The sequence below is a fragment of the Arachis stenosperma genome, chromosome 10, assembly GCF_014773155.1.
Source record: "Arachis stenosperma cultivar V10309 chromosome 10, arast.V10309.gnm1.PFL2, whole genome shotgun sequence".
Lineage (NCBI taxonomy): Eukaryota > Viridiplantae > Streptophyta > Magnoliopsida > Fabales > Fabaceae > Arachis > Arachis stenosperma.
Genome location: NC_080386.1, coordinates 105,581,947 through 105,590,342, shown reverse-complemented (window position 1 = coordinate 105,590,342; position 8,396 = coordinate 105,581,947). Strand labels below are relative to the sequence as shown.

At 41.9% G+C, this 8,396-nt stretch overlaps 2 non-coding genes across 2 annotated transcripts; one reads left to right on the top strand and one right to left on the bottom strand.

Annotated features, from left to right (window-relative positions):
* Positions 1-282: 282 nt before the first annotated feature.
* On the bottom strand, positions 283-390 carry LOC130959599 (small nucleolar RNA R71). The gene has a single exon (XR_009078672.1). It is a non-coding gene; the product is annotated as a small nucleolar RNA R71 (small nucleolar RNA).
* Positions 391-5,952: 5,562 nt separating this feature from the next.
* Positions 5,953-6,060, top strand: LOC130959421 (small nucleolar RNA R71). The gene has a single exon (XR_009078501.1). It is a non-coding gene; the product is annotated as a small nucleolar RNA R71 (small nucleolar RNA).
* Positions 6,061-8,396: the final 2,336 nt, after the last annotated feature.

Below are 8,396 nucleotides of genomic sequence, written 5' to 3'. Positions count from 1 at the left end.
GAGCTTAAGCCTCAATTAGTTTCTCTAATGCAACAGAATTGCAAGTTCCATGGACTTCCATTGGAAGATCCTCATCAGTTCTTAGCTGAATTCTTGCAAATCTGTGACACTGTCAAGACTAATGGGGTTGACCCTGAGGTCTACAGACTGATGCTATTCCCTTTTGCTGTAAGAGACAGAGCTAGGACATGGTTGGACTCACAACCTAAAGAAAGCCTGGACTCATGGGAAAAGCTAGTCAATGCCTTCTTGGCAAAGTTCTTTCCACCTCAAAAATTGAGTAAGCTTAGAGTGGAAGTCCAAACCTTCAGACAGAAGGATGGAGAATCCCTCTATGAAGCTTGGGAAAGATACAAACAATTGATCAGAAAATGTCCTTCTGACATGCTTTCTGAATGGAGCATCATAGGTATTTTCTATGATGGTCTCTCTGAACTATCCAAGATGTCTTTGGATAGCTCTGCTGGAGGATCTCTTCATCTGAAGAAGACGCCTACAGAAGCTCAAGAACTAATTGAAATGGTTGCAAATAACCAATTCATGTACACTTCTGAAAGGAATTCTGTGAACAATGGGACTAATCAGAAGAAAGGAGTTCTTGAGATTGATACTCTGAATGCCATTCTGGCTCAGAACAAGATATTGACTCAACAAGTCAATTTGATTTCTCAAAGTCTGTCTGGAATGCAAAATGCACCAAGCAGTACTAAGGATGCTTCATCTGAAGAAGAAGCTTATGATCCTGAGAACCCTTCAATGGAAGAGGTGAATTACATGGGAGAACCCTATGGAAACACCTATAATTCTTCATGGAGAAATCACCCAAATCTCTCATGGAAGGATCAACAGGGACCTCAACAAGGTTTCAACAACAATAATGGTGGAAGAAACAGGTTTAGCAATGGCAAGCCTTTTCCATCATCTTCTCAGCAACAGACAGAGAGTTCTAAGCAGAGTAACTCTGACTTAGCAACCATGGTCTCTGATCTAATCAAAACCACTCAAAGTTTCATGACTGAAACAAGGTCCTCCATTAGGAATTTGGAGGCACAAGTGGGACAGCTGAGCAAGAAAATTACTGAACTCCCTCCTAGTACTCTTCCAAGCAATACAGAAGAAAATCCAAAAGGAGAGTGCAAGGCCATCAACATGGCTGAATTTGGAGAGGAAGGAGAGGAAGTGAACGCCACTGAGGAAGACCTCAATGGGCGTGCACTAGCCTCCAATGAGTTCCCTAATGAGGAACCATAGGAATCTGAGGCTCAAAATGAGACCATAGAGATTCCATTGGACTTACTTCTGCCTTTCATGAGCTCTGATGAGTATTCCTCCTCTGAAGAGGATGAGTATGTCACTGAAGAGCAAGTTGCTAAATACCTTGGAGCAATCATGAAGCTAAATGACAAGTTATTTGGAAATGAGACTTGGGAGAACGAACCTCCTTTGCTCACCAAAGAACTGGATGACTTGTCTAGGCAGAAATTACCTCACAAGAGACAAGATCCTGGGAAGTTTTCACTACCTTGTACCATAGGCACCATGACCTTCAAGAAGGCTCTGTGTGACTTAGGGTCAAGTGTAAACCTCATGCCTCTCTCTGTAATGGAGAAGCTAGGGATCTTTGAGGTACAAGCTGCAAGAATCTCACTAGAGATGGCAGACAATTCAAGAAAACAAGCTTATGGACTTGTAGAGGATGTTCTGGTAAAGATTGAAGACCATTACATCCCTACTGATTTCATAGTCCTAGAGACTGGGAAGTGCATGGATGAATCTATCATCCTTGGCAGACCCTTCCTAGCCACAGCAAAGGCTGTGATTGATGTTGATGGAGGTGAACTGATCATTCAAGTGAATGAAGAATCCTTTGTGTTTAAGGCTCAAGGATATCCCTCTGTCACCATGGAGAGGAAGCATGAAGAGCTCCTCTCAAAACAGAGCCAAACAGAGCCCCCACAGTCAAACTCTAAGTTTGGTGTTGGGAGGCCACAACCAACTTCTAAGTTTGGTGTTGAACCCCCACACTCAAACTCTAAGTTTGGTGTTGGGAGGTTCCAACATTGCTCTGAGCATTTGTGAGGCTCCATGAGAGTCCTCTGTCAAGCTACTGACATTAAAGAAGCGCTTGTTGGGAGGCAACCCAATGTTATATTTTATATATTTTCCTTTGTTATTTTATTTTGTAGGTTGATGATCATGAGAAGTCACAAAATCAATTGAAAAAGCAAAAACAGAATGAAAAACAGGAAGAAAAACAGCACACCCTGGAGGAAGAACCTACTGGCGTTTAAACGCCAGTAAGGCTAGCTGGTGGGCGTTTAACGCCCAGTCTGGCACCATTCTGGGCGTTTAACGCCAGAAAGGGGCACCAGACTGGCGTTAAACGCCAGGAAAGGGCAAGAACCTGGCGTTAAACGCCAGAAATGGGCACCAGCCCGGCGTTTAACGCCAGAATTAGCTCAAAACGCATTTTTGCAATAGTAAAAGTGCATCCCTTGAGGCATCTCAGGGATCTCATGATGAGAGGGGTCTCTTGTTTGCTCCATCCTTTTCTTAGTGATGGGCTTATCCTCATCAATGGGGGTGTCTCCCTCTATGTCAACTCCAACTGAATAATAGAGGTGACAAATGAGATGAGGAAAGGCTAACCTTGCCAAGGTAGAGGACTTGTCCGCCACCTTATAGAGTTCTTGGGCTATAACCTCATGAACTTCCACTTCTTCTCCAATCATGATGCTATGAATCATGATGGCCCGGTCTAGAGTAACTTCGGACCGGTTGCTAGTGGGAATGATTGAGCGTTGGATAAACTCCAACCATCCTCTAGCCACGAGCTTGAGGTCATGCCTTCTCAATTGAACCGGCTTTCCTCTTGAATCTCTCTTCCATTGGGCGCCCTCTTCACAAATGTCAGTGAGGACTTGGTCCAACCTTTGATCAAAGTTGACCCTTCTAGTGTAAGGATGTTCATCTCCTTGCATCATAGGCAAGTTGAATGCCAACCTTACATTTTCCACACTAAAATCCAAGTATTTTCCCCGAACCATAGTAAGCCAATTCTTTGGATCTGGGTTCACACTTTGATCATGGTTCTTGGTGATCCATGCATTGGCATAGAACTCTTGAACCATTAAGATTCCGACTTGTTGAATGGGGTTGGTAAGAACTTCCCAACCTCTTCTTCGGATCTCATGTCGGATCTCCGGATATTCACCCTTTTTGAGTGAAAAAGGGACCTCGGGGATCACCTTCTTCAAGGCCACAACTTCATAGAAGTGGTCTTGATGCACCCTTGAGATGAATCTCTCCATCTCCCATGACTCGGAGGTGGAAGCTTTTGCCTTCCCTTTCCTCTTTCTAGAGGTTTTTCCGGCCTTGGATGCCATAAATGGTTATGGAAAAATGAAAAAGCAACGCTTTTACCACACCAAACTTAAAAGGTTTGCTCGTCCTCGAGCAAAAGAAGGAAGAATAGAGGAGAAAAAGAAGAAATGAGGAAGAAGGGAATGGCTTTTGTGTTCGGCCAAAGAGGGTGAGAAGTGGTGTTTAGGTTGTGTGAAAATGAAGGGGTGAAGAAGGGTTTATATAGGAGAGGGGGGCTCATGGTTCGGTCATGTATGGGTGGGTTTGGGAGGGAAAGTGGTTTGAATTTGAAGGGTGAGATAGGTGGGGTTTTGTGAAGGATGGATGTGAGTGGTGAAGAGAAGATGGGATTTGATAGGTGAAGGGTTTTTGGGGAAGAGGTATTGAGGTGATTGGTGAATGGGGAAGAAGAGAGAGAGTGGTGGGGTTGGTGGGGATCCTGTGGGGTCCACAGATCCTGAGGTGTCAAGGAAAAGTCATCCCTGCACCAAATGGCATGGAAAATCACGTTTTGAGCCAATTCTGGCGTTAAACGCCGGGCTGGTGCCCATTTCTGGCGTTTAACGCCAGGTTCTTGCCCTTTTCTGGCGTTTAACGCCAGTCTGGTGCCCCTTTCTGGCGTTAAACGCCCAGAATGGTGCCAGACTGGGCGTTAAACGCCCACCTACTAGCCTTACTGGCGTTTAAACGCCAGTAGGTTCTTCCTCCAGGGTGTGCTGTTTTTCTTCCTATTTTTCATTCTGTTTTTGCTTTTTCAATTGATTTTGTGACTTCTCATGATCATCAACCTTCAAAATAAAATAAAATAACAAAGGAAAATATGTAAAATATAACATTGGGTTGCCTCCCAACAAGCGTTTCTTTAATGTCAGTAGCTTGACAGAGGGCTCTCATGTAGCCTCACATTTTCTCAAAGCAATGTTGGAACCTCCCAACACCAAACTTAGAGTTTGAATGTGGGGGTTCAACACCAAACTTAGAGTTTGGTTGTGGCCTCCCAACACCAAACTTAGAGTTTGACTGTGGGGGCTCTGTTTGACTCTGAATTGAGAGAAGCTCTTCATGCTTCCTCTCCATGGTGACAGAGGGATATCCTAGAGCCTTAAACACAAAGGATTCTTCATTCACTTGAATGATCAGTTCACCTCTATCAACATCAATCACAGCCTTTGCTGTGGCTAGGAAGGGTCTGCCAAGGATGATGGATTCATCCATGCACTTCCCAGTCTCTAGGACTATGAAATCAGTAGGGATGTAGTGGTCTTCAATCTTCACCAAAACATCCTCTACAAGTCCATGAGCTTGTTTTCTTGAGTTGTCTGCCATCTCTAATGAGATTCTTGCAGCTTGCACCTCAAAGATCCCTAGCTTCTCCATTACAGAGAGAGGCATGAGGTTTACACTTGACCCTAAGTCACACAGAGCCTTCTTGAAGGTCATGGTACCTATGGTACAAGGTATGGAGAACTTCCCAGGGTCCTGCCTCTTTTGAGGTAATTTCTGCCTAGACAAGTCATCCAATTCTTTGGTGAGCAAAGGGGGTTCATCTTCCCAAGTCTCATTTCCAAATAACTTGTCATTTAGCTTCATGATTGCTCCAAGGTATTTAGCAACTTGCTCTTCAGTGACATACTCATCCTCTTCAGAGGAAGAATACTCATCAGAGCTCATGAAAGGCAGAAGTAAGTCCAATGGAATCTCTATGGTCTCATTTTGAGCCTCAGATTCCCATGGTTCCTCATTGGGGAACTCAGTGGAGGCTAGTGCACGCCCATTAAGGTCTTCCTCAGTGGTGTCCACTTCCTCTTCCTCCTCTCCAAATTTGGCCATATTGATGGCCTTGCACTCTCCTTTTGGATTTTCTTCTGTATTGCTTGGAAGAGTACTAGGAGGGAGTTCAGTAACTTTCTTGCTCAGCTGTCCCACTTGTGCCTCCAAATTCCTAATGGAGGACCTTGTTTCAGTCATGAAACTTTGAGTGGTTTTGATTAGATCAGAGACCATAGTTGCTAAGTCAGAGGGGTTCTGCTTAGAATTCTCTGTCTGTTGCTGAGAAGATGATGGAAAAGGCTTGCCATTGCTAAACCTGTTTCTTCCACCATTATTGTTGTTGAAACCTTGTTGAGGTCTCTGTTGATCCTTCCATGAGAAATTTGGATGATTTCTCCATGAAGAATTATAGGTGTTTCCATAGGGTTCTCCTAGGTAATTCACCTCTTCCATTGAAGGGTTCTCAGGATCATAGGCTTCTTCTTCAGATGAAGCATCCTTAGTACTGCTTGGTGCATTTTGCATTCCAGACAGACTTTGAGAAATCAAATTGACTTGTTGAGTCAATATTTTGTTCTGAGCCAATATGGCATTCAGAGTATCAATCTCAAGAACTCCTTTCTTCTGATTAGTCCCATTGTTCACAGGATTCCTTTCAGAAGTGTACATGAATTGGTTATTTGCAACCATTTCAATCAGCTCTTGAGCTTCTGCAGGCGTCTTCTTCAGATGAAGAGATCCTCCAGCAGAGCTATCCAAAGACATCTTGGATAGTTCAGAGAGACCATCATAGAAAATACCTATGATGCTCCATTCAGAAAGCATGTCAGAAGGACATTTTCTGATCAATTGTTTGTATCTTTCCCAAGCTTCATAGAGGGATTCTCCATCCTTCTGTCTGAAGGTTTTGACTTCCACTCTAAGCTTACTCAATTTTTGAGGTGGAAAGAACTTTGCCAAGAAGGCATTGACTAGCTTTTCCCATGAGTCCAGGCTTTCTTTAGGTTGTGAGTCCAACCATGTCCTAGCTCTGTCTCTTACAGCAAAAGGGAATAGCATAAGTCTGTAGACTTCAGGGTCAACCCCATTAGTCTTGACAGTGTCACAGATTTGCAAGAACTCAGCCAAGAACTGATGAGGATCTTCCAATGGAAGTCCATGGAACTTGCAATTCTGTTGCATTAGAGAAACTAATTGAGGCTTAAGCTCAAAGTTGTTTGCTCCAATGGCAGGGATAGAGATGCTTCTCCCATAGAAGTCGGGAGTAGGTGCAGTAAAGTCACCCAGCACCTTCCTTGCATTGTTTGCATTGTTGTTGTTTTCGGCTGCCATGTCTTCTTCTTTGAAGATTTCTGTTAGGTCCTCTACAGAGAGTTGTGCCTTAGCTTCTCTCAGCCTTCGCTTCAAGGTCCTTTCAGGTTCAGGGTCAGCTTCAACAAGAATGCCTTTGTCTTTGTTCCTGCTCATATGAAAGAGAAGAGAACAAGAAAATGTGGAATCCTCTATGTCACAATATAGAGATTCCTTAAGGTGTCAGAGGAAAAGAAAAATGGAAGAAAGAAGGAGAAGAATTCGAACTTAGTGAGATAGAGTTCGAATTGTGCATTGAGGAGGAGTGATACTCCAAAAATAGAAGGATGTGAGAAGAGAGGAAGAAATTTTCGAAAATTAATTAAAAAGATTTTAAAAACATTTTGAAAAACTTTAATTTGATTTTCGAAAACCAAGAGTGGGAAAGAAATCAAGTAATTTTTGAAAAAGATTTTGAAATTAGAAGTCAAAAAGATTTGATTGAAAACTATTTTGAAAAAGACGAGGTTAAGAAGATATGATTGGTTTTAAAAAATATGTGATTGAAAAGATATGATTTGAAAATAATTTTAAAAAGATTTGATTTTGAAAATTAATGACTTGCCTAACAAGAAAAGATATGATTCAAACATTAAACCTTTCTCAACAGAAAAGGCAACATACTTGAAATGTTGAATCAAATCATTAATTGATAGCAAGTATCTTTGAAAAAGGAAAGAAATTGATTTTGAAAACATTTGATTGAAAAGATATGATTTGAAAAAGATTTGATTTTGAAAAACTTTGAAAACTTGAAAAAAAATTGATTTGAAAACAAAATCCTCCCCCTTGTGCCATCCTGGCGTTAAACGCCCAGAATGGTGCACATTCTGGCGTTTAACGCCCAATGCACTACCTTTTTGGGCGTTAAACGCCCAACCAGGCACCCTGGCTGGCGTTTAAACGCCAGTCTGTCCTTCTTCACTGGGCGTTTTGAACGCCCAGCTTTTTCTGTGTAATTCCTCTGCTGCATGTTCTGAATCTTCAGTTCCCTGTACTATTGACTTGAAAATAGAACCAAGATCAAATAAACAATTCATGTAAGACACCAAACTTAAAATTAGACACTAGACTCAAACAAGAAACATAAAATATTTTTGGTTTTTATGATTTTGAAATTTTTTTTGTATTTTTTTTTTTGTGCTTTTTCAAAAATTAAGTAGAAAAAGAAAATAAAGGTATCAAAATTCTTAATGAGAATTCCAGGAATCATGCAATGTTAGTCTAAAGCTTTAGTCTAAAGGATTTAGACATGGATAGCCAAGCTTCAGCAGGACATTGCATTCAAAAGCTAAATTGATGATGATCAATCAGCTTTGGTGATGGTAAGATCATCACCTTGAAACACTAGAATTCACTCTTAAGAATTCTGAAAAATACCTAATCTAAGCAACAAGATGAACCGTCAGTTGTCCATACACAAAACAATCCCCGGCAACGGCGCCAAAAACTTGGTGCACGAAATTGTGATCAATACTTTTCACAACTCAAATAATCCCCGGTAATGAATCCAAAAACTTGGTGTTCAATACCATGGCATAAACACAACTTCGCACAACTAACCAGCAAGTGCACTGGGTCGTCCAAGTAATAAACCTTACGCGAGTAAGGGTCGATCCCACGGAGATTGTTGGTATGAAGCAAGCTATGGTCACCTTGTAAATCATAGTCAGGCAGACTCAAATGGGTATAGATGATGAATAAAACATAAAGATAAAGATAGAGATACTTATGTAATTCATTGGTAGGAATTTCAGATAAGCGTATGAAGATGCTTGGTCCCTTCCGTCTCTCTGCTTTCCTACTGTCTTCATCCAATCCTTCTTACTCCTTTCCATGGCAAGCTTATGCAAGGGTTTCACCGTTGTCAGTGGCTACCTCCCATCCTCTCAGTGAAAATGTTCAACGCACCC